The sequence below is a fragment of the Pan paniscus genome, chromosome 18 (assembly GCF_029289425.2).
Source record: "Pan paniscus chromosome 18, NHGRI_mPanPan1-v2.0_pri, whole genome shotgun sequence".
NCBI classification, from domain to species: Eukaryota; Metazoa; Chordata; class Mammalia; order Primates; family Hominidae; genus Pan; species Pan paniscus.
Genome location: NC_073267.2, coordinates 93,440,192 through 93,463,283, shown reverse-complemented (window position 1 = coordinate 93,463,283; position 23,092 = coordinate 93,440,192). Strand labels below are relative to the sequence as shown.

At 44.6% G+C, this 23,092-nt stretch overlaps 2 protein-coding genes across 5 annotated transcripts in view; one reads left to right on the top strand and one right to left on the bottom strand.

Moving 5' to 3' along the window:
- Nucleotides 1-12,318, top strand: part of LOC134729317 (uncharacterized) — a 101,030-nt gene extending 88,712 nt beyond the window's left edge. Inside the window, exon 5 of one of the 2 annotated variants that reach the window (XM_063597786.1) lies at nucleotides 11,955-12,318. The gene's annotated coding sequence lies outside the window, so the exon portion shown is untranslated. Of the gene's footprint in view, nucleotides 1-17; nucleotides 253-11,954 lie in introns of those variants that run through there. The other variant, XM_063597785.1, reaches the window with a different exon arrangement.
- Nucleotides 1-23,092, bottom strand: part of CDH13 (cadherin 13) — a 1,163,636-nt gene that overhangs the window by 78,304 nt on the left and 1,062,240 nt on the right. The gene's annotated exons all lie outside the window — the stretch shown is intronic.

Sequence of the window (23,092 nt, the reverse complement as noted above, 5' to 3'; positions counted from 1 at the left end):
TGAATTTCTTCTCACAGTCAAGAGCCTGGACACTGACCGGGGTCAAGGACTCACCGGTGTTTGAGGACCTCCCCAGCCTACGATATTACTCGGATGGAATAAGCCCAGGAGTGTGCTCCTCTGGGATCCAGCTCCTGTACCCGTAGTGGTGGCTGGATAGACAATGCAGAGTGTGTGGGCTGTGTTCCTCTCCTGTCCCACTTCCTGCTCTCCCGCTGGTATTTTATGGGATTTTCTCCCAACTAAACTATTTTCACCCTAAACCTTGTCTCAGCATCTGCTTCGGGGGCAATCCAAAGTAAGACTGTCCAAAGTAAGACAGTCACAGTCATGTTAATAGAATTCCCACCAGACAGCGGTTGATTGTTCCAGAGGCCAATGCCCAAGCAGCAGGAAGTGACTTCATCAAGCCAGAGTGGTGAATTAGTTCCAGTGGTTTTTCCTGAGCCTCTCAACAATAGGAGAGGCAAGCAGAGCACAGTAGGAACTGAATGGGGTTTGCGTGAAAGAAAAATCCAGAGAAAGGTGTTCTGCGGAACGTGCAGAGTAAGATTTTAAAGAGCTGCCTCTGTCACAGAGAAATAACAAGCTTTGCATGCAGGGGAGCTGGTTAATTGGCCTACTTTTTCTCCAAACTAGCTCTCAAACTCTCACAATAGTCCTGGAGGAAGGAATTATCGTCGCCACTTACAGGTAAGGAAATTGAGGCAGTGAGAGGTGAAAGGAGCTCACAGCGTCCCCGTGATCATTAAATGAAGAAATAGACACCAAGAGTCAGCCCTTGGCTCATAGTAGGTGCCCATTTGATGTCACTACCTGCTTCTTCCTGATGGTGTTGTCCTTCAGCAGGATGGCCTGGGCCTGTTTCTCAGCTGCCCTGAGCCTGTTTCCTGAGACAGAAGAAAGTGGAGACAGGGGCTTTCATGTGCGGTGAGCCAGGCAGTTCAGACAGATTCAGTTCAGACTGAACCCAATGGGAGAAGATGGAAAATATATACAAAAAGTGGGGAAGAAGTCAGAGGAGATTAGAGGATTATAGTAAAGCAATCACTACAAGTCTTCATTTGCCTCACTTTCTTTTCTTTTTTTTTGGAGATAGTATCTCGCTCTGTCATCCAGGCTGGAGGGCAGTGGTGCAATCTTGGCTCACTACAACCTCTGTCTCCTGGGTTCAAGCAATTCTCCTGCCTCAGCCTCCCAAGTAGCTGGGACTACAGGTGTGCACCACTACCCCTGGCTAATTTTTGTATTTTTAGTAGAGACGGGGTTTCACCATGTTGGCCAGACATGTTGGCCAGACGGGTCTTGAACTCCTGACCTCAACTAATCCACCTGCTTCGGCCTCCCAAAGTGCTGGGATTACAGGTGTGAGCCACCATGTCCAGCCTGAGTCTGGTCTTCTCATTTTTTTAATGGCTGTTACCCCATTTCAAGGAGGGTCTTAAAGAGTTTTACAGGCAATGATGTCGATCTGAAAATTCAGATATTTCCAAAGAGTTTTTGATTTTAGAGAGAATGAACAGGACTGGAAGACTTTACCTACCCAAGTAAACAATCATTAAAGAGGCCAGGGCGGATGCGGTGGCTCATGCCTATAATCCCAGCACTTTGGAAGGCCGAGGAGGGCGGATCATGAGGTCAGGAATTTGAGACCAGCCAGGCCAACGTAGTGAAACCCCATCTCTACTAAAAATACAAAAATTAACTGGGTGTGGTGGCACGTGCCTGTAGTCCCAGCTACTCGGGAGGCTGAGGCAGGAGGATTGCTTGAGTCCAGGAGGTGGAGGTTGCAGTGAGCTGAGACTGCACCACTGCACTCCAGCCTGGGTGACAGAGCAAGACTGTGACTCAAGACAAAAAAAAAAGCCAGTAAGAGGTACAGCAGAGTGGGAATTAATGACTGGCAAGGGTTGGCGGGAAGGAGGGATGTACGGGTGGAGCAGACGGGATATTTAGAGTTCTGAAACTACTCTGCATGGTATTACAATGGTGGATGCATGCTGTTATATATTTGCCCAAACCCATGGGATTTCCAACACCAAAAGGGAACCCTAATTTGCACTATGGCCTCTGGGTGATCATGACGTGTCAAGGTAGGTTCATTAGTTGTAACAAATGTCCCAGTTTGGTGGGGGATATTGATTATGGGGGAGGCTGTGCATGTGTGGGGGCAGGAAGCATGTGAGAACTCCCTGTACCTTCTGCTCAATTTTGCTGTGAGCCTGCAACTGCTCTAAAAAACAAAGTCTATTAAAAAAAAAAGTGGGCAAGTCTAAGTTTTCCTAGCTTTATGGAAAACAAAATGAACTCAGCAAAATGGAAGACTGTATCAAGAAGATGACATTAAAGGTAAATTGCATATACTGGGGAAAGATTTTAACAATATCTGATAGAATAGTCATCAAATATGGAGAGAAAATTACTGCAAAAGGGGAGGGTAGTGGACATCTGTTGTTTTTTTCCCCACCCAGGAAGGCATTTCATCTTCCTTCACTTTGGTAAAAACACCCTAATTACTATGACTCCACCCTTGTCACAGGCTGTTGTCAAGGTTGACCATCCCCGAGCTAGGAAGTGGGCCCTGACCCAAGCCAAGGCATCACAATCACTCCCAACTCTGACTCCTGGCCTGGGCTGACAGTTGGCACTGAGCATCAGACTGTCCACCAGGGCTCCCCTGAGGGACCCGCCTGCCTGTCAGCGACACACAGTCCTCAAAGACACTGCTTTTGCATTCGTTCTTCAGAGTTAATTTCTATTGCTTGCACTCAACTCTAATGGATAAAAATACCATTTAAGACACAGGATAGTATCGGAAAATGCATTTTACTAACGCTGCTGCTGCTGCCAGGAAGGAGACTTACCAAGACCTGGTACTTACAAGCCCCAGGCTCCTGGCTCCCTTACCGCAGCCAGTATAAATACTCGAAAATGCTAAAACAAACAACTGCCTGCAGGAAATCCTGGCACCACCTGCCAGGGTAAGGTCAGCGAGGATAAAGTAGACGGATTCTTGCAAGCGAAAAACAGCTGCGAATGAAGCATTATCCAAACCCTGATCAAGTAAATGGGAACGTTAACCTCTGATGGGAAAATAGACTTTGCGTTGGCCATAAGTAACTCTGCACTATGTACGGGAATAGCCCAAGTGATTATTACACAGAGTTTAATATTTATGCCAGCATGAACTCATAGCAATAAAGCTCCATTTCATATCTTTTGTGGAATAAGGTGGGGGTATTTATGAGCAAAGGCATGCATGAACGAATGAAGAAATACTCTAAATGATAGCAATAAAACTCTTACTCTCGAACCTAGCTACCGCTTTATCCAATCCTAGCTGGAAAGTCCTTGCTCAGCAAATAACAATTACCTGAGCTCGCAAATGATGTAAAGAAATAGATGGGCAGAGGCAACACACTCAAGACTTTTCCTTTCTCTTAAAATCACAAGGGAAATAGGTAAAGGTAGTTGGCAAAACCATTAATTAGGAATTAAAGATAAAGACCCATTCTCATCGAAGATAGACGAGTATCATCAGAACCCTCTCCTTCAAGCAGATTAAGAAGGCATTTCCCATTTCTGTCTTCTATAGAAAAGCTACTAAATGTAAAACAAACACATCCAAAGATGCCAGGATGTCAAACATTTTGCCTATTTAACTCATGAATATTCAACAGTTCCTGAGTCTGTCTTGTGATAGTCATATGTTACAGTATCTATAGACAATGTTTTGAAACTGTCCCTCCTACTGATAGCTGAGAATCCAAGTCAATAGGTAAAAGTCTTTAGCTTTAGTTACAGAGGTAGAAAGCATCACATGGTTAGTTACTGAATGTTTGCAGAACATTCCCTTGTGGGGCAGAAACAGTTTCCCCCAGGCTTACCAAATGCCCTAATGAAAACACACTTGAGCTCACTGGAGCAGCATAGCTAGGTATGCGGTCACTTCAGAAGTATGCTTCACAGTGTTTTGTTTAATTTTTATGCCAGCTATCTATGACCGAGAGCGTAGATTTCATTTCTATTAAGTATTTCTACCAATAATAAAAATCAATCTTTTAGGGACAGGGATATTAATAGCACTTGGGGCAAGACACTAAAGCAATGTGATCCTCTCTACATTTCTGGAAACTATAGGAAGGGTCTAAAGTGCCATTTACTATCGTGTGATTTGAAGTGGATGGGATTGTTGTGGCTTCTGCGGCATCTATTTTCACTTCTTCCTGTAAGACCACCTGATGTGGCTTAGGGCAGCCCCCCCTCCACTCACTGCCCCAGAGTTTTGGATGGGGCCAGTGGCCAGTGATGGGTATAGGGTGGGCTAGAGATCTACTCTGGACAAGTGAGCGTGAGCCCAGGAATTTTGGAGAATACTGGACAGGCATTTCTCTGGGGTGCAGAGCTGGGGAGCTGTAGACCCAGAGCTACTGCTGGCCTTTTGAAACCTGACCAAAGCCTCTTTGAGAGTAATGTTGACAATGAGGAAGGCAGTCAAGAGGGAGAGAGATTCCTGATAGCCCCACCCTGACGGCACATGCAGGGCTGATGTCACTGGCATGAACTGTTTTGATTGGCTGGTGTCTGCTCTTCACTGTTCTAATTTGAATATTTCCCACAAACCCTCAGATCGAGTTTTGGTTAAAACCACATCCACCCTTGGATCTCCCAGTTATGTGAGATACATCAATTCACTTTCCCCACCCCCATTCTAGTTTGAGTTAGGTTTCCTTTTTAACTAAAAGAGTCCCAGCCGATAGGTGAACATACCATTTGTGAGAGGTAAAGTTAAAGAAACACGTCTTTTTACCTACAAATTTGAAGAGGAAATTTTTTTTTTTTTTGGCGACGAGAAAAGTTGAGAGATGCAAATATCTATCTACTTGGTTCATGTTTTCCCCCTTCAAAGTCTCCCTCCCTCACCAACTCTGTATAAAAGAATGCAATGCTCATTACAAACCAGTGTGGCTTTGTCAAAAATAAGTCGGACTCAAAGAACCTCATTGGAAAAATGTGGGGTGGGAGGCCAATGGCAGAAGATGAGGTAAGCTCCCTGGTGGAGTAACCATTTCTGGTGTGTGCTGGATTGGCACACTGTCATCTATCAATGCGTCCATGAAGGACTCCAGCCCGTTAGACAGAGAGAGGGTTAGAAGAATCCTCAGTGAATGAAGTGCAGGCAGCTGCTCCTTTCCCAGGTTGATCTGTTTGCTGCTAGGTGGTAGAGATGGAGGCTCAAACACACAGCTCCCTAGCTACTGGCTTGAACTATAATCCATACATTAGTAAAAGGCCTAAAGTGCTCAGATCATTTTAAACAGGGATATATGGCCAGAATTATACTAGTATTTGAAAGCAACAGAGCTCTCCACCTTAACATTTCTTTAACGTGGCTCAGAATCGTACTGTTACTTCAAAGTCACTTTGCGGAACATTTTTACTACTTTAATAAAAATCCAGGTGATGTACCAACAAACTTAACAGGGCTGAATTTTTAGAGAAGCAATGCTGTTTTACATACTCCTCTATGCTTTTATTAGTGTGTGACAGCACATGGCAGGTATGATGTTGTGTGGCGAGCTAAACAGACAGTCTAGTAACTTAGAGGAAAACAATGTCTGTAATACTGAAACTCAAGTGGCAATATGGTCTTTTTCCAGAAAAGGATAGATGTGTAGACAAATTGAATAACATAAGTAAAATATAAAATGTTGCCTCACATCTTGCAACCAGGCCTCTTTGCCTTGCTGGCTTGTACAGGTACAGCACCTGTGCTTCTCCAGACCTTGAGGGGTGCTCCTGAAAACATGAAATCAAATGCAGAGCACAGAGCATGCCCTGATGATTCTTGCCCTGGGATATTTCCTTCTCTAAAGACAATTAAGGCAATATGTGGGAATTTTTATTTTGCTTGCATTTTTTTCTTAGATGCATGCCTCATTCTCCAACCTTCTAAAAGGTTGGATCCTGTTTTCAATGCTAAAGCAGGCCTGTCCCAAACCAGGTTTGCCTAGACCTGGAGTTTGGTCTCATGAGATCGCAAGAGCCCCCAGTGCTCTGGCGGCTATTGTAAACCACAGGTTCTCTCCTTTCCATTCAAGGCCCTTTTAAAAGGTGCTGCCAAATTTTAGTGGTGCCTGTTCTGGTCTGAATTGTGATTCCCCAAATATATATGTGGATGTCCTAATCTCCAGCACCTCACAGTATGATTGTCTTAAACAGGTAAGTTAAAAGGAGATCACTATAGTGGGCCCTAATCAGATATGACTGGTGTCCTCATGAGAAGAGATTAGGGCACAGACAGGCAGAGAGGGAAGACTCTGTGAGGACACAGGGAGAAGACAGCCATCTACAAGCCAAGAAGAGAGGCCTCAGAAGGAACCAACTCTGCCAACACCTTGATCTCAGACTTCTAACCTACAGAATTGTGAGAAATTAAATTTCTGCTACTTAAGCTGCTCAGTCTATGGTACTTTGTTATGGCAACCCTGGAGAAAGAATGCAATGTCTGCTAAGCACCTAAAAACATGCTGGCCAGCTGGGTGTGGTGGCTCACGCCTGTAATCCCAGTGCTTTGGGAGGCCAAGGCGGTGGATCATTTGAGGTCAGGAGTTCGAGACCAGCCTGGCCAACATGGTGAAATCCCATCTCTACTAAAAATACAAAAATTTGCCAGGTGGTAGTGGTACGCACATGTAATCCCAGCTACTTGGGAAGCTGAGGCAGGAGAATCGCTTGAGCCTGGAAGGCAGAGGTTGTGGTGAGTCAAGATTGCGCCACTATACTCCAGTATGGGTAAGAGAGTAAGACCTTTCTCAAAACAAAAAACAAAAAACAAAAAAACCAGAAAATAAAAAAACCCCAAAACACCAAACAAACAAACAAAAAACCACACACATGCTAGCCAATGTGCCTCTCAGCCATTAGGAAAGTTTGCTAATTGACTGATTACACTAAGATAAAGCCCCCCAAGATGCCAAGATAAACCAATTCCTACTATGTCATCTGTTATGCCTACCACAGCCCGTCTGGCATTTGTTTCCCGCTATTGTTTGCTCACAGAATGCAATGAGCACAGGAGGCTTTTATTCCTTCAGCCCACTTGATTAATTATGGGGCATCCTTGCTAAAGAATGAGGTAGGCAGACTATTGACTTTCTAATGGGATAGCTTCAAAATCTCCCTGCATCTGAACTCACAGATACTTCTAACTGGGGAGAGTGGAGAAGGGACAGCTTCAGTTGTCCACGCAGGCTACTGTCCAGTGGCACCTGCCCCAAGGTGGTGGCGTGTAGCAAGGCACCTCTGCTGGTGGCCAGAATGAGGATCACTGATCCATGTTGAGCAGCCTGCAGGGCTTCCCCAGGTTGAGTCCCAGTATGCCTGTGGAATTTTGCTAACATTCATTGTAGTTCAGCTCACCAGAGACAGCCTCCTTCAAATGCTACACAACAATGATCGAGTCTGTCCATCACTCATTCCTTTTCCAGCTCCAGCTCTTCCCATTGTGCCTCAGGTGCCCGAGTTGCAGCCCTCTCCCGTTCCGAATAACAAGCATAAACAGCCCTGTTTATTGAGTGCTTAGAGGTGGCAGTCACTGTGCTGAGCGCTTCACACATGAACTTTAACTCATTACAATCTTCCTGTTAATTCCCAGGACAAGGAAACTCTGGTTTAGGGATGGTGAGTCAATTTCTCGAGGTCTCATGGCTGCTAAGTGGCAGTAACAGGGCTGGAGGAATCTGGGTTTCTGTGCTTCCAGAGTCCTCCTTCTTCAGCTCCCCGCAACACTTTTTTTTTTTTTTCCGGGTTGCCTCCCTTGAACACACCTGAATTTGCCAACATCCCTCTTAAAAAAAGGCACCAAGAGGAATGCAGAAGGCCAGCATGCAATGCTATGGCCCAAGTTCCATGCCAGCAGTTGAACTTTGAGATGCTCTTAGCTTTTCTAGCAGTCATAAGGCACTTTTGCCCAAGACCAAGCTTGCAGTCAGTGAAAGCCTCCAGGTTTTTCGAAAAGGCCTTGAACAGGTTTTAAGCCAGCTCTCTTGCTTTTAATCAGAGGTCATTTGGCCAAGTTGCAGCCTGTTGTTCCAGCCCAGGGTTTCTCCACCTAAGCAGATACTTCTAATTGGGGAGAGTGGAGAAGCAGCAACTTCAATTGTCCACCCTGACATCTGGGGCTGGATAATTCTTGTTGCAGAGGGGCTGTCCACTGCATTGTGGGATCTTTACCAGCAACCCAGGCCTCTGCCCCCTAGATGCCAGTGGCATTCCCCTCGCACCCCCTGAAATGTTCTAGACACTGACAAATGTCATCTGGGGGCAAGATCACCACCTTTCTAGTATAATTCAGTCATCTAAAAATAGGCCATTTGTTTGTACTACTTGGAGAAATCCAAGACTCTGAAGGAATGAATAACGTTTCTTAAATATCTCTGTTCTTTCTACAAATCCAATGACTAGAGAGAGGTGGAAATAATGAACTGAGAAAGACATAAGGTCAGGAACTGAGAACTACACATCAAATAGATTTTCCATATGTCTGATGTTCTAAAATGCAGAGTGAATACTCAGACCCTATTACACAGGATGACAAAGTCTATGAATAAAATGTTTACTTCCTGATGGCAAAAATAAAATTATTCATTTCATTCTCCTACCATCATGCATGACTAGCTCTGGACAAATATAAATGGGTCTGATGAAGAATGTATTTTAAGAGGCTCACTGTGGATGGCAATGGAATACTGGCTTTCTATGCAATTAAATACATGTTTACAGGGCGTTTGCTATGTATAAAGCCCATGTGGGCAACATGGTGGATGCAAGGATGATTATGATGCAATTCCTGTGCAGAGGCAGTGTTTCTCAAATGGTGCACACGGCACCCCTAGAGTGGAAAACTTGGGGTGTGCATGGATGAATGCTGAATGGACCGTACTGATTATAGAGGGAGTCCATTGGGGGAACCCTCATGGATTGGAAGAGAAAGTAGATGAGGGATAGTATCTTAGGTTCCTGTGTCTGCTATGCAAAAGACCACAGACCTAGTGGATTAAAACAACTCAGATTTATTTTTATAGTTCCACAAGTCAGAGTCTAAAATTAAGATGTTGGCAGGGCTGTGTTCCTTTTAGAATCTTCAGGGCAGAATTTGTTTCTTTGCTCTTTCCAGAATCTAGAGATGTCTGCATTCCTTGACCTGTGGATTCTTCCTTATGTGGCTCCAATGGCTTGCTTTTGTGATTGCATCTCCTTCTCTGACTCTGACCCTCCTGCCTCCATTTTAATTTTTTAAATTAATTTTTATTTTTTAATTTAATTTTTTGAGACAGGGTCTCGCTCTGTTGCCCAGACTAGAGGGCAGTGGCATGATCTTGGCTCATCACAACCTCCGCCTCCTGAGTTCAAACCATTTTCCTGCCTCAGCCTCCTGAGTAGCAGAAACTACAGGTGTGTGCCACCACACTCAGCTAATTTTTTTATTTTTAGTAGAGATAGGTTTCACCATATTGGCCAGGCTGGTCTTGAACTCCTGGCCTCAAGTGATCCATCAACCTCAGCCTCCCAAAGTGCTGGGATTACAGGCGTGAGCCACCGCACTTGGCCCTGCCTCCTTCTTATAAGGACTTTTATGATGAAAATGGGTCTATCCTGATGATCTAAGGTCATCTAAAGACCTTTTGTCTAATCATAGCTGCAGAGTCCTTTTTAGCGTATAAGGTAAGGACTAGGATGTGGACATCTTTGGGGAGTGGGGGGTGGGCGTTACTTAGCCTAGCATGGTTAGCAGGAAGAGAGGCCACAAAGGCTATGAATTCAGAGAAGAGGACACTCATGATAGAGAACCTGGACAGAAAAAGACAGAAAGAGAACAAAGCATGCTGAGGGGTGAGTAAGCCAAGGGCACTGGGGAATTTCAGTTAAGAAAGTGAAGGGACTGCCTCAACCCCACTTCCAGAAACCTGAACCACCATGCTACCTCCTCTGGCTAATGCCATTATAATGAGGTTGAACCCAAGCAAATGAAAAACACATTTGAAGAAGATGTGGAAGCACACGTCTGGTTGACTGTCCCTTGCGGTGAGGTCCTGGGAAGCATTTGAGAGGAGCTTGTGCTGCAAGGGATGTGGCCATTAGCAAAAGGACGCTTTTGTCGTCTGCAGGGATGTGTTGGTTCTCCCAGTGGCTTTGGGTGGAGCCTCTATGGGTGGTGAGTCTTGCACTTAATAAGGCACTCTGGCTTGCCTGTTCTTCCCATCAGCACTGCTGGCTGGAAGAGCCTTGGCTGGGAAACATGGAGCTGATGCCTTCTGGTGCCCTGGGCAAGTTGCTTGGGAATAATGGTCATGGTGGCAGCTGCTGCTTAAGCTGCTCCCCATTCCCCTTGCCAACTCACAGGACGATGAGTCCAAAGACAAGGTGTCATTAGGGTAGAAGGAAAATAAAGTATTCTTGCCTTCTCCTCAAAATTCAACTTTCCCAGCTCTTTTTTTTTTTTTTTTTTTTGCCTTTAGGGTCTCTCACCAAAGATGAGTCCCACTCAGTTCACTTTAACTTCATTATTTCATCTCACTCTTTCTCCTTCCCTCTTTCTCGCTTTCTATTTGTTCACTCAATGACTTTTTATTGAACGGCCACCAGATCAATAGCACAGTGCGGCATGTCAGGGATATGATACACGGGGAATCTAAGAGCTGATCTCTGTCTTATAGGAACTCAGCCAGAATAGGGAAGAGTAGTAGAACAGGGGGTCAGCAATTATTTTAAACATTTCAATAATATTTGTTTTAAAGTGAACGGTAAAAATATAGCTGGCATATCACAGATATTATTGCTAAGTTAAAAGAAAGACAAGTCAAATTAAAGTCAACTTAAAAGCATTCAGTGAATGACAGTACACAGAGAGCAGATAGGTTACAGGAGATGAAGGTGCCTGGTGTTTGGAAATATTTGGATAAAGCAAAATGGAACTGGCTAAAACAAAGAGGGAGGTAATAATGACCTAAGAAAGTTATAAAATAGAATGGAGGAATTCAAGGAGAAAGAGATTACTTCCTACTCACCGAAAGTGTTATGGACCATGCAGTATTTGAAACTGACCCAGAAAGACCAACAAGATTGTGATGGGTGGAGGCAGGAAGGGAAATATTTTAGGAAGAGTGACTGACAGTCACGTTCTAGAGCGTGAACATGCATGGCATATTGGGAAGTGGGAACAGTGCACCCATATTCTGCTTTCCATCTTGTATCCTTCTTAGTCCTGCAAATATCCAGAGTAGATGTGCTGTTTATCCATTTCTCCTTCTTTGTGGGGACACCTGCATTTTCCCATGAGTTTACCCCATTCTTCATGTAGCCTTGCTGAGACTTTCCATTATGGTGTCTCTCTCTCCTATAGTGAAGGGATGAAGTGAGTCCGACTCAAGACAGGCCACCCAGGACTTAATATGCTGGGAGCGTACAATGTTTTCAGAGAGACATAAGAATGGAAAATACTTGGAACTGATTTGTCCTGATCGTGAGAGCCTAAAAATATCATCCATTCATCCCAGGAACCTAGATCGCTGAAGCAGCTTTTTCCGGCATTCCTGGAGCTTGCTTCATCCTATTTTTCTTTGCTTCTCTATGTCTTGTGTGTGTGTGTGCACACACATGCCTGCATATGTGTTTTCTTCTCTTCATAAGGTTTGGTTTCCATGGCTTGCAACCAAAGAAATGATTGTATAGCCTGACATAATCAGTTAGCAATCACAGTCATTTTACAAATAACACAGCATTAAAGGGTTCACTGATTTCCCCATGCCACAGAGCTAATGAGCAATGAAGCTGGAATCTGAACTCAGGTACCTCTGATTCCCAATCTGTCCTCTCTTCATGCAGACTTTGGCTCTACAGCATTTTCCAAAAAATGGCCATGATAATATTTCTGACGCTCCTCTCGTTCACAGGTGGAGTCTAGTTCCTGTCACCTACAGTGTGGGTTAGCGTTTATGACCGCCTTCATGAATGAGTGCAATAGAAGTGACACTGTATGATTTCTGAGGCTGGATCATAAAAGGCGAAAGAGAAACCTCTGCAAGCTGGCTTTTGGGATGCTCACCTTTGGAACCTGGCCGCCATGTTGTGAGAGAGCCCAGGCCTCGTGGAGAGGCCACAAGTAGATGTTCTGGCTGACAGCAATCGACAATTGCCAGATAAACAACTGAATAAGCATTCAGATGACATCAGCTCCCAGCCCTTGGGGATTCCAGCTAAGGCCTCAGACATTGAGGCACAGAGATAGGCTGCTCCCAGTGTGCCCTGCTCACATTCCTGAGCCATTAAAACCACAGAGACACGAAAACGATGTTGTTTCCAGTCACTAAGTTTGTGTGTGATTTGTTATGCATGAATGGGGGCTGAAAGAGGCAACCAGCCCTAGGGCAGACTTATCAACTCTCCCACCTAAACAAATTCTTTGTTTTATAAAATTTAAGTCAGGATGGGAGACGTAGAGATTGTTGGTGCTTGAAGGAACCCTGGGGATCACTTGACCCAACATTCCCTCCTCTTCTCCTGAGAGTCAGATGTAGAATGAATGGTGAATGCTTGACAGTAAGGTCAGCTTTAGGGTTGTTTGAAGGATGAAATGATAAAATGCACAGAAAAATGCCTGGCACTTAGTAGTTGCTCAATAAAGCTTAATTCTCTCTTCCTTAGGCTTTCCTGCTAATATCATTCTTTTTCTTTTCTTTTGAGACGGAGTCTCCCTCTGGCCCCCAGGCTGGAGTGCAGTGGCGCGATCTCGGCTCACTGCAAGCTCCGCCTCCCGGGTTCACGCCATTCTCCTGCCTCAGCCTCCCGAGTAGCTGGGACTACAGGCGCCCGCCATCATGCCCGGCTAATTTTTTGTATTTTTAGTAGAGACAGGATTTCACCGTGGTAGCCAGGATGGTCTCCATCTCCTGACCTCGTGATCTGCCCGCCTCAGCCTCCCAAAGTGCTAGGATTACAGGCGTGAGCCACCGGGCCCGGGCTTCTTTTTCTTTTTTTAAAAAAGTCAAAATTCTCAAAAAGCTTGGTTGTCTAGTTTGTTTTCCAGGTGGATTTCTGGAGTCAGGTTTAGTGATTAGAGCATGACATTTTGTATGAAAGCATAAAAGACAGAAAAAACTCAAAATCAGGTAAAGCATTGTCTTGGTTCACTTATTAACCTATAAGAATGATTACCTCAAATGACCTTAAATTCCTTTCCCATACTCTATTTAAGAATCGGGGAAACGTATGTTTTAGAAATGAAGTCAATATATAGAAAGATACAGCACTTGAAGTGGTGAGCTTCAGTTTCACAGAAAACTCATCTAAGTGAGATAACTTATTCTTGGATGTTGCCAGAAAAATCTACAAGTTTCTAAATGATTGGAAACAAAAGTTCTTAAATGATTGTTGGAGTTCAACTCCAGGGAGCACTGGCCTCTGCCCTGTGTTGGAGGACAGCTTTGATGCTGCATAACAAACAGTGTGATTTCACTCATGCTGAAACTATTTTCCTGAAATTGGAGCCTTATTATTAAGTTACTGGGAAAAAATTCCAATTGAACTTTGGAAATTTTTTTTCTATTATAGTACCATTATAGAGTTCAATTTGGTGAAAAATGAGCACTGAAGGCTTTCAATAATTTTCTATGAGAGCTTAAATTCAATTCTAAGGATAGTGACCATGTGATTGGCAAGGAAGGAGTACTTAATTATTAGAATTGCACTGATGGGGAGACACAGCTTTCCCTGGCATTGGAGCCTGTGGCAGCGGGGCTGTGGGCAGACTATATCTCACAATGGCTTCCTGGTGGGATATGGGAGTGGTGCCTGCTCTGAGATACAGATTTGGTTAAATCCACTCACTGGGTACACTGCAAACATTTCCCTAAACATCCTAAACTTTCTTTTCTAGGACCTGACCCGAATTTAAGCTTGTAAGGGGCTTGGTGCATGGGAGTTGGAGAACCATCTCGGTGTTCATATTCTGGCATCAAAATGAGAACATGAGTGCATTTTATTGTATCTTTGAGGGTAAGATTGTTATTTTTGTTCATTATCTCTCTTGCCTTAACAACCTAACCTGACTGAATGAAAACCCCACCTGAGAGAAGACATTGAAAACACCTTTCTATCCCTTAGCTTCCTTTGAGGCAGTTTTCTCCTCCAGACCACATTGGAAATCACAGCTTCAGGTGAAAAGGGAAACCACTTTTCAAACTTCCATGAACACTTTTGAACTGTAACCAAAGTTAGGGATGGGTGTGATGTGAAATCTGGGTTGAAGGGTTCTTGTCATTTTCTAGATGCCAAGAAATGTCTTTATGGAACTTACAAAGCAAAAAGCCTTTTTCATTTCTCCATATATAAAAAAGTGCAATGTGCAGGGTTATCTGGATGAGATTTTAGATGACATATTTTGTGCAGGATGTTACGGTGGCTGAAAAGGTTGTGTACCAGGGAGTAATTGCGAGTTCGTGCCTATTATGGAGTCAGGGGCCTGTTAGTCTAGGCAAGCATTTGAGTCCTGAGAGAACTGTAGAAAAGAAACAGTACCTCTGAGTGAGTCTGCCAAGAAAGGATGGCTTTCTTAGTTTCCTTGTCCCTTGTTTCTTAAAAAGTACTTTTCTGTTTATAAAAGTAATGTATGTGTTCAACATTAACAACTTGATAATACAAGAGAGTGTGAAGAAAACATGAAAAATCACCAAATAATTCCAGGAGCCTGAAAGCCCACTCCTATCCTTAGACATTTTATTCAAAGTCTTCTCCACGTGTGATTTGTATAATTGGAATCGTACAGTTTACCAACTTGGATGTCCCACTTTTGTCACTTCAGTTTATGTCAGAAACAATTTCTCCTGGCTTCAAAAATTTTAATCACTGCATATTATTCCATCATATGGCAACTCTGTAATATATTTATCCAGCCTCCTATTGTTGGACACTGGGGCTGTTTTCTAACTTTTTGCTACCATAAATAAGGCTTCAGTGTACAACTCTGAACATAAATCTGTTTCCTGAGTATATACATTTTTGACACCATTTCTGATTATTTCGAGATATATTCCTAGGAATGAAATTACGGGTATGGAAGAGGGTGACTGTTTGAAAAAAGTTAATACATAGTGCAGCATGTCTTTTAGAAAGTTTATGCCAATTTCCATTCCTTGCCTGTTCTTTAAAGCACTACTCAATACAATATGTTTCCTTGGCTTAGGGATGCAGCTCTATTCAAAGAGATACATGACCCAAGGAGGAATGCTCTTGTTAGCCTTGCCATTGGAACCAAGGAAACGTAGGCTCCACAGCAGAGGCAGACAGGATCAGAAATGCTGGCCTCTACCCAGAGGATTGTAAGCTCTGCTCTCCTGGGCTGCCCTGGCTCATCCCTGCCCCACCTCCACATGCATCCTATGCTAAGGTGGTAACGAGCTATTTTTATGCAGTAATATGTGTGCAGCCCAAGCAAATGTTGCTGTGGTGTGTGGTTCCCTGAAGGGGCCAGTTTTCTCCCAGCCCCTCTGTACCTTTGCATCTCCTATCATCTGTGCTTGGAAAGCCCCTCCCCACAGTGCCACCTGCTCAGCTCTGGAGGTGACCAGGGAATGCAGAAGGGAGCTAACACCGGATAAGAGACCCAAGGCACACGGCCACCGACCTTGAGCATCTCATGGCCTGGTGGGGAGACGAGAAGCACTCCTGTGGTCAGAGATAATTTTGTCTTCTTTTTGAACATACAGGCAGGCTGAACTTCTCAGTTTCTAATGCAGCTAGATTGGGATAGAGGAAAGTCGGTAGATGTGATAATGTCACTTCTGGGCCTGGCTGCAAACCACCTGCAAGACCCTCCTTGCTCTCTCTTTCCCTTCCACAGCAACCCTGGAGGCTACACCTTGAAGATGCAGCCTCATGAAATGGAAGGTGCCAAGGATCTCTGAACGTTGTGGAGCAGAGCCATCCCACCCCACCATCTGCAGTTCGACTGTAATAGGAGTGAGCAATGTAGTTTTGTGTTAAGCCATTGAGATTTGAGGGGTTATCTATCACAGAAGCTATTATTACTTATCCTAACTAGCACACTCATGAGCAATTACAAAATACAGTGTGATGGAAGCTATGCCAAGTGAGTACCAAGGAGGGTATCCAAGCCTCTGGAATATGTCAGATTTTTGTATTACACCCCAAGGAAATGATGAGGAAAGGTTCTTAGCACAAAGTATATTTGGGATGATTCTTGACAGATTACAATAATAGGTAATATGTATTGGGTTCTTTCTATGTTCCAGACACTGTGCTAAGAGCTTTGCTAGATTAGCCTATTTAATCCTCTAGGTATTATCTCCCTTTACACCTGGAGAGAATGAGGTCTGGAGAGGTTAAGTAACTTACCCAAAGTCCCACAGCCCTCAATGGCAGAGCTGGACATCAACCTCAGTGTTACTCTGCTGCCAGCAAATACGCAGACATTAGCCAGGCAGCTGTTATTTGGAGGGAGAGAGGGCAGAGGAAGCAAAGCGGGCAGAGGCACAGAGAAGGGCTGATGTGCGAAATACCTAGCAACCCAGTAGCCCGAGTGCTGGGCAATTGGTGGGTGCTGACCGTGGTGCTGAAGTGGGGCTGGATTGTAGTAACGTCCTGAGGAAGAAGAGAGGATAAGGGCGCAGGGGTTGTTGGGTGGCGGTCAGGGTAGAAACCCTAGCACAGAGGCAGAGAAGAACCTGACACATTTGGGGAACCACCAGATGTTGGCAAAGGCATGCAGAGACTCCAGGGTTTTAGTTGTAGCTCAAACAGATATAGCTTCAATCTCCCACACGGCGAAGGCCTGTTCAGTCAACTGTGCCCAGAGAACAGCTGTGCATGGGGTACGGCCTACGACCGGATGTGGCCTCTATGACTGGCACACAGGGTGCACTGCATGGATACATGTGGACCGAATGAACTGATGAAGGAAACACACAAATATGTCATTTAGAAAAGAAATGAATTGGGAGCGCTGCATCCATCATCGGACTTCTTTATGCAGCCACCCGATGGCCCCATTCGGCTGCCCTCTTGCTTTTTCTGCTCCTAAACATCCTGACACTGAGTCTCTCATCTTTTCAGGGACTGAGAGTTTTATTCTGGCTCAGTCGTTTCACCCATCACAGAATTAAGTAATGACAAAGTGAGTTATTATCCAGCACTGGCTTCGGCAAGGAATGTAACCTGCAGCCGAGATCCCTCACTGCTGGAGCACTCACACGACTGTCTAGGTAGTGACATGAAAAATGTCCCTAGAATCCCCCAGCTCAGGGCCATACATCCTCAGAGTCTCGACTCCACACTTGGTGGGGAATAATGTTGTTTTATTGAGAAGGGGAAGAGGGTGTAATTAGATTCCTCTTAAATGTTACATTCATCCTTGTTAATCAAAAATTAGTAGCTCTTAAAAAAAATAAACACAACTCAGCTCCCCAGGAAGCTGATAGCAGTTCCCGTGGCCTGTTTAATTACACAAAATGAAACAAAACATATTCCTCTACTCCTCGCCTGTGGAATTAACAAAATGAAATATAATGGTGGCCATATCTGGGCAGTGGGATTAAAGGTGATTTTTAATTTACTTCTTTATGCTACTCCATGTTTGTTAATTTTTTTGTGATGAGCATGCATTGCTCATAAAAAAGTACTTCAATATGTAAAAAAAGGAAATATGGGATTACATTCCCAAAACCTGTAAACAAAAGAAATATATGCACACCTATTGCAACTTTTTAGCAGTTCACCTGCTCATTCTCTGATCATTCCCCAAGAGGAAGGCCATGTTTTCCTGATTCCCACTCTGTCCCTAACAACAGTGCCTGGCACATAGTAGGTGCTTATTAAGCAGCCGCTGAGGCAACTGAAAAATAGCTATTTTTAATAGGGAGAAAAATGGCTATTTAACAACCATGGGTTTCTAAAGACAGAGAGCCCTTTTGGTCTTCTGGCATGTTTCCGTCTGTTAAAAGGGAATTTGAAGTTCTTTCGAGGTGGGGACGGCATAGAATTGAATCTTTCTGCAGAAGGTCTTTGTCTCTGTGTAACTGGCGACACAGGTGACAACATGGATGAATCCCACAATAATTGTGCTGAGTAGAAGGAGCCAGACAAAAAAGAGGGCATACTTTATGATTCAATTTATATGAAGCTCTACAAAATGTACACTAATCTACAATGACAGAAGGCAGATCAGTGGTTGCCTGGGGCTGAGGTAAAGGAAAGGAGGGGCAGAAGGGAGGATGCCAAAGGAGTCCAAGACGTTTCTGAGGATGCTAGACACATGCACGATCTAGATCATGGTGATAACGTCAAGGGTGTGCACATATGTCAGAACTCATCAACTTGTGCACTTTTGCATGTCAATCACATCTCCATGGAGCTGTTTAAAAAGAGAAGGTGCAGAGGAGAGGGAGAAATTGGAGAGAGGAGTCCCAATATGTGCTGAGGCTGGGTACATTTTGGGATGATGTGTCTTGTGAGAAATACAGACGGATGGGATGCTGAGAAGGATGGAAAATCGAGGGCTTTCCAGGGTCTCAGGTTGAAGTTGTTTGATGTGATGTGATGTAACTGCCCTTTCCGTGCCTCTAAACATCCTCAGTGAGTTAGATCACATGCAACCAATTCTGATGACAGTGAGTGTGTGTGTATGTGCATGTGCACATATGTGTGTGTGCATATGTGTGCCAAGGGAGGACTGGGGAGAAGGGCGACATGGGATGCCACAGGCTGGCACAGGCAGGAGATTGAGACAGCTAAGAAATGGAACTAGCTTGCAGAAGTGGAAGCTTGAAGCCAGATGTGACCTCTGGAAACTCAAGGCTTCCTTCTCCAACCCTCTGGAATTTGCAGAAATCTTGGGAAGCCTCTGGGCTGCTACGGGGCATGCAGTGAGGACTTATCAACTTATCACATATTTATTTAGTTCTCAAAGGCAGGCAGATCACAGCTGACATCTGGATGCTGCTCCCACACTCAGTGGCTGTTTGTTGAACAAATGCAGGAATATTATTTTGATTTGTTGACAGAAAAACAACTGGTGCTATTTTGAATATTGGCAACAGGAGGCAGAATGATGATGAATGGGCTGCCACTGGGGCTTAGGTCACCTTTCATCTGGTTAGCATGTTTCACAATGCCCGTGCTTTGGGGGCCATGTCTTATAAGTCATGCATTTAGCAAACATTGGCCGAGGGCTTGTCACGGGGCAGGCACTACACGAGATGTTGAGAGGAAACCAGTGGATGAGATTCAGGCCTTCCCCTAAAGAGCTCGCAGCACAGAGTAGAACACACACAAATGAAGATACCATAATGCCGGTAGGGGTGTACCATGGGGGTTGGCAAACTATGGCCCATGGGCCAAATCTGGCCCTCTGCCTCCCTGTGTCAACACAGTTCTATTGGAACACAGCCATGCCTATTCACAGATGTGGCAGCTTTTGGATTACGATGGTCGAGTTGAGTAGCTGAGACAGAGATTGTGTGGTCCATAAAACCTATATTGTTTATCATCTGGCCCTTTATAGAAGAAGCTTGCCAACCCTGCTCTAACAGAAGACAATACAGGGCAAGACGCTGGACTGAAGTAAGAAGGTTGGGGTTACTGACCCGGCTTGTTAGCAAACCCAGCTCTCAGTGTTCCAGGCTAGATCATAGATCAGTTAGGGCTAAGCATCCTCCTCATACTGCCTGTGTGAGTTAGCAAGAAGCAGAATGGACTTCCAAGAGCAGCCCCTGTCTGCCCAGGAGGAAGCACAAAACAGATGCTCCTGGCCTCATCAACTTTCCAAGAAAGCAGTGTCTTGAGAGCCTCAGCACTGGGAACCAGGCAACACCATCTCCCCATGGTGGCCTCAGGGAGGTTCATCAAAGCCAACGGTGCCTAGTCAGTGACACTGGGAGAAAGTAAAGAAACAGAAGCAGTTTCTTCTATCTTTTTAAGCCCAAAGGGGAGGCCCAAACCAAGGAAGTGCATCAAATAATAATTAAGTGAAGATATTTAATTAGCATTCATTTGCACTCTTTATATTAAAGTCAGTCCCTGATGGAAATCCTTTGTTATCCTTTGCAAAGACGTATTAAATATTAACTCCTGAACAGGACACACTACAGTCCTGTACAGTACAGCCTGGTTAAAAATTGTCTTTGGAAATAATTTATTTGCAATTCATTCATTAATTAAACAAACATGTATTGAGTGCCTATTATTTGCCAGGCCCACTTGAAGACCAACATGGTCCCTGCCCTCAAGGGGTTTACAGTTTAGTGTGGGGAGACAGGTAGTGAATGTTCAGGCAAGCAAGCACACTTGATCTTTGTTACTCACCATAGCTATGTCCTATAAAACTGCTGCAGGCTGGGTGCAGTGGCTCACGCCTGTAATCCCAGCAATTTGGGAGGCCGAGGCGGGGCAGACCACTTGAGGCCAGGAGTTTGAGATCAGCCTGGCCAACATGGTGAAACTCCATCTCTACTAAAAACACAAAATTAGCCAGGCATGGTGGCGCATGCCTGTAATCCCAGCTACTCAGGAGGCTGAGGCAGGAGAATTGCTTGAACGTGGGAGGTGGAGGTTGAAGTGAGCCGAGATTGCACCACTGCACTCCAGCCTGGGTGACAGAGTGAGACTCTGTCTCAAAAACCATTGCTCTCAGGAAGAATACACGGTTAGGTTTCCTCAAGCCTCTGGGCACAACATTTTTGTCAACTCATCAATACACGGCCTTATTTTATGTGCGCTTCTGCTTAAAGACACCTTCCTTAACATATACAGTTGATCACCAACACTGCACTCACGGTCAGCAGAGCTGTAACTCATGCCTGAAGGAAGGTTATCCTAACACGTGTTTCTTCTGTAAGGCATGGCGCAGCCTTCTGTGCCCAGAGACGCTGGACAGCACTTCAGCACTGTGCTCAATGCCATTTCAAACAGCAAAATTGCGAACAAAACGTGCAAAAATAAAAATAAAAATCACGGCACTAAACAGATCACAAAAAGGGCACTTATTTGTACTATGAGAGCTGAAACAAGAAGGCAAAGCAAAAGAAGGCCTTGTTTGAGCTCAACTGTGAATGTGCACGTCAGGTGAACTCAAATTTTTCCCTGTTCTGCACTCCTCCAAGAATAACCATGAAAGCGCCATGAGTATTAATGTTGGGGTGACAAATACATTTTATTGAGTGGGTGAGCTCACAAATATGGAATTCGTGAATAATAAGGATCGACTGGAATTCAAGGCAGAGGGAATGATGTTTGCACAGTTCCTGAATGGGAAAGAAGCTTGAGGAAGAAAGGCCGTGTGATTGGAGGAGAGACTGCCAGAGGAGCGAGAGGAGAGGAAGCTCAGCACTGAGGCCAGCCAGGGGCTTCCTGGGCCAGGGCAGGGGGTCTGGGTTTTACTTCAGTGTGAAATGGGAGGCACTAAAGGGCTTCATCAGGGGAGAGACGGGATCTGAGCTTCAGTTTAAGAGGATCACCGCGATATGGATGGTGCCTTGTAAGAATGGGAGACAAGTTAGGGCAATTATTGTCATCTGGGTGGACGATGGTGGTGGCTTAGACAAAGTTTGTGTAGTGCAGTTGCAAGAACTGCGGAGATTCTAGATATATTTTGGAGATGAAGGCCAGTTGCTGTGTTTTACCAGTGACTAGGTAATCTATGTTTTAAGTATTTGGGAAATGTTCACTTTTTGAGCAGTAAAATGTTGCATCTTTATAACTTTAGGGTGAAGCATCAAACAGTAACCACTTGCCTAAAAATTTTCCCTGGCAGCTGCCAAGTCCCCACTCCCAGTGAACTCCCTGGTGGGAGTTCCAGGTGGATCCATTGTGGGCTCGAAGGACGTCTCTTCATGTGCTCACTCTATTGGATCCCCTGGTCCTCCCACCTTTACAGATTTCAAAAGAAGCCCCAGACACAAAGAACATGAATGAATGGGGAACAGAGATGAAATGGGCCCGGTGCACATGAAGACCCCATCTTACACGGAATGATAAAAAGATATCACGGGTGTTTAACGAACCTGCACACTCTACTGAGCATGACTTTTTAAAAAAATAGTGTTTTCTCTTGCAAAACAAAGGAAAGAAATGTTTCCCTGTTGAGAAGTTCCTTGAGGCCAGTTGTGGTGGCTCACGTCTGTAATCCCAGCACTGTGGGAGGCAGAAGCGAGTGGATTGCTTGAGCCCAGGAGTTTGAGAACCACCTGGGCAACATGGCGAAACCCCATCTCTACAAACAAATAGAAAAATTAGCTGGGCATGGTGGTGCATGCCTGTGATCCCAGCTATTCAGGAGGCTGAGGTGGGAGGATCCCTTGAGCCCAGGAGGCAGAGGTTGTAGGGAGCTGAGACTGCACCACTGCAGGCCATCCTGGGTGACAGACAGACCCAGTCTCAAAAAAAAAAAAAAAAAAAAAAGTTCTTTGGCATAAATATATCTGGGTTTGAATTCCGTCTCTTTCACTCACGAAAGGTTCGACCTCCCTTCCTCATCTATAGAACAGGGATGATCACACCCATCTCACAGTTGTGTCCGAAGTATTAATGAGATAATGCTCTATCAGATTTCTAGACTTTCTATTTAGTTACTGTTCACATCTGCCTTTTCTATTTCATTATGTTTTATCCTTTCTTCCTGGTCCCTATTCTTTTCCCCTAATCATTTTAAACATAACTATTTTATATTCTAGTTATTTGTTAAATTCAGAGATTTATCTTCTTTTTCTTTGGAGCCTAGCTGTGGGTTTCCGTGGGTGAAAGGGTCACAGTTTACTCAACATTGCTAACTGTCTGTTGCAGAAAGGGCACCTGCTTTCGCCTAGTCCACCAGGTTGTAGGCACAGGCTTGGCCCAGAGCATCTGCCACGCAGGTTGAACTCATTTCTACTCTTGATCCAGGGATCCACAGAGTCACAGCATTTGCGATCCTATTTAAGTTTACAGAAGAAGAAATGGGCCCAAAGAGGAAAAGGAGCTTGTGCACAGCAGCGCCATGCTGAGTCATATGTGAGCTGGACACAAAATGAAAAATCAGTGACAA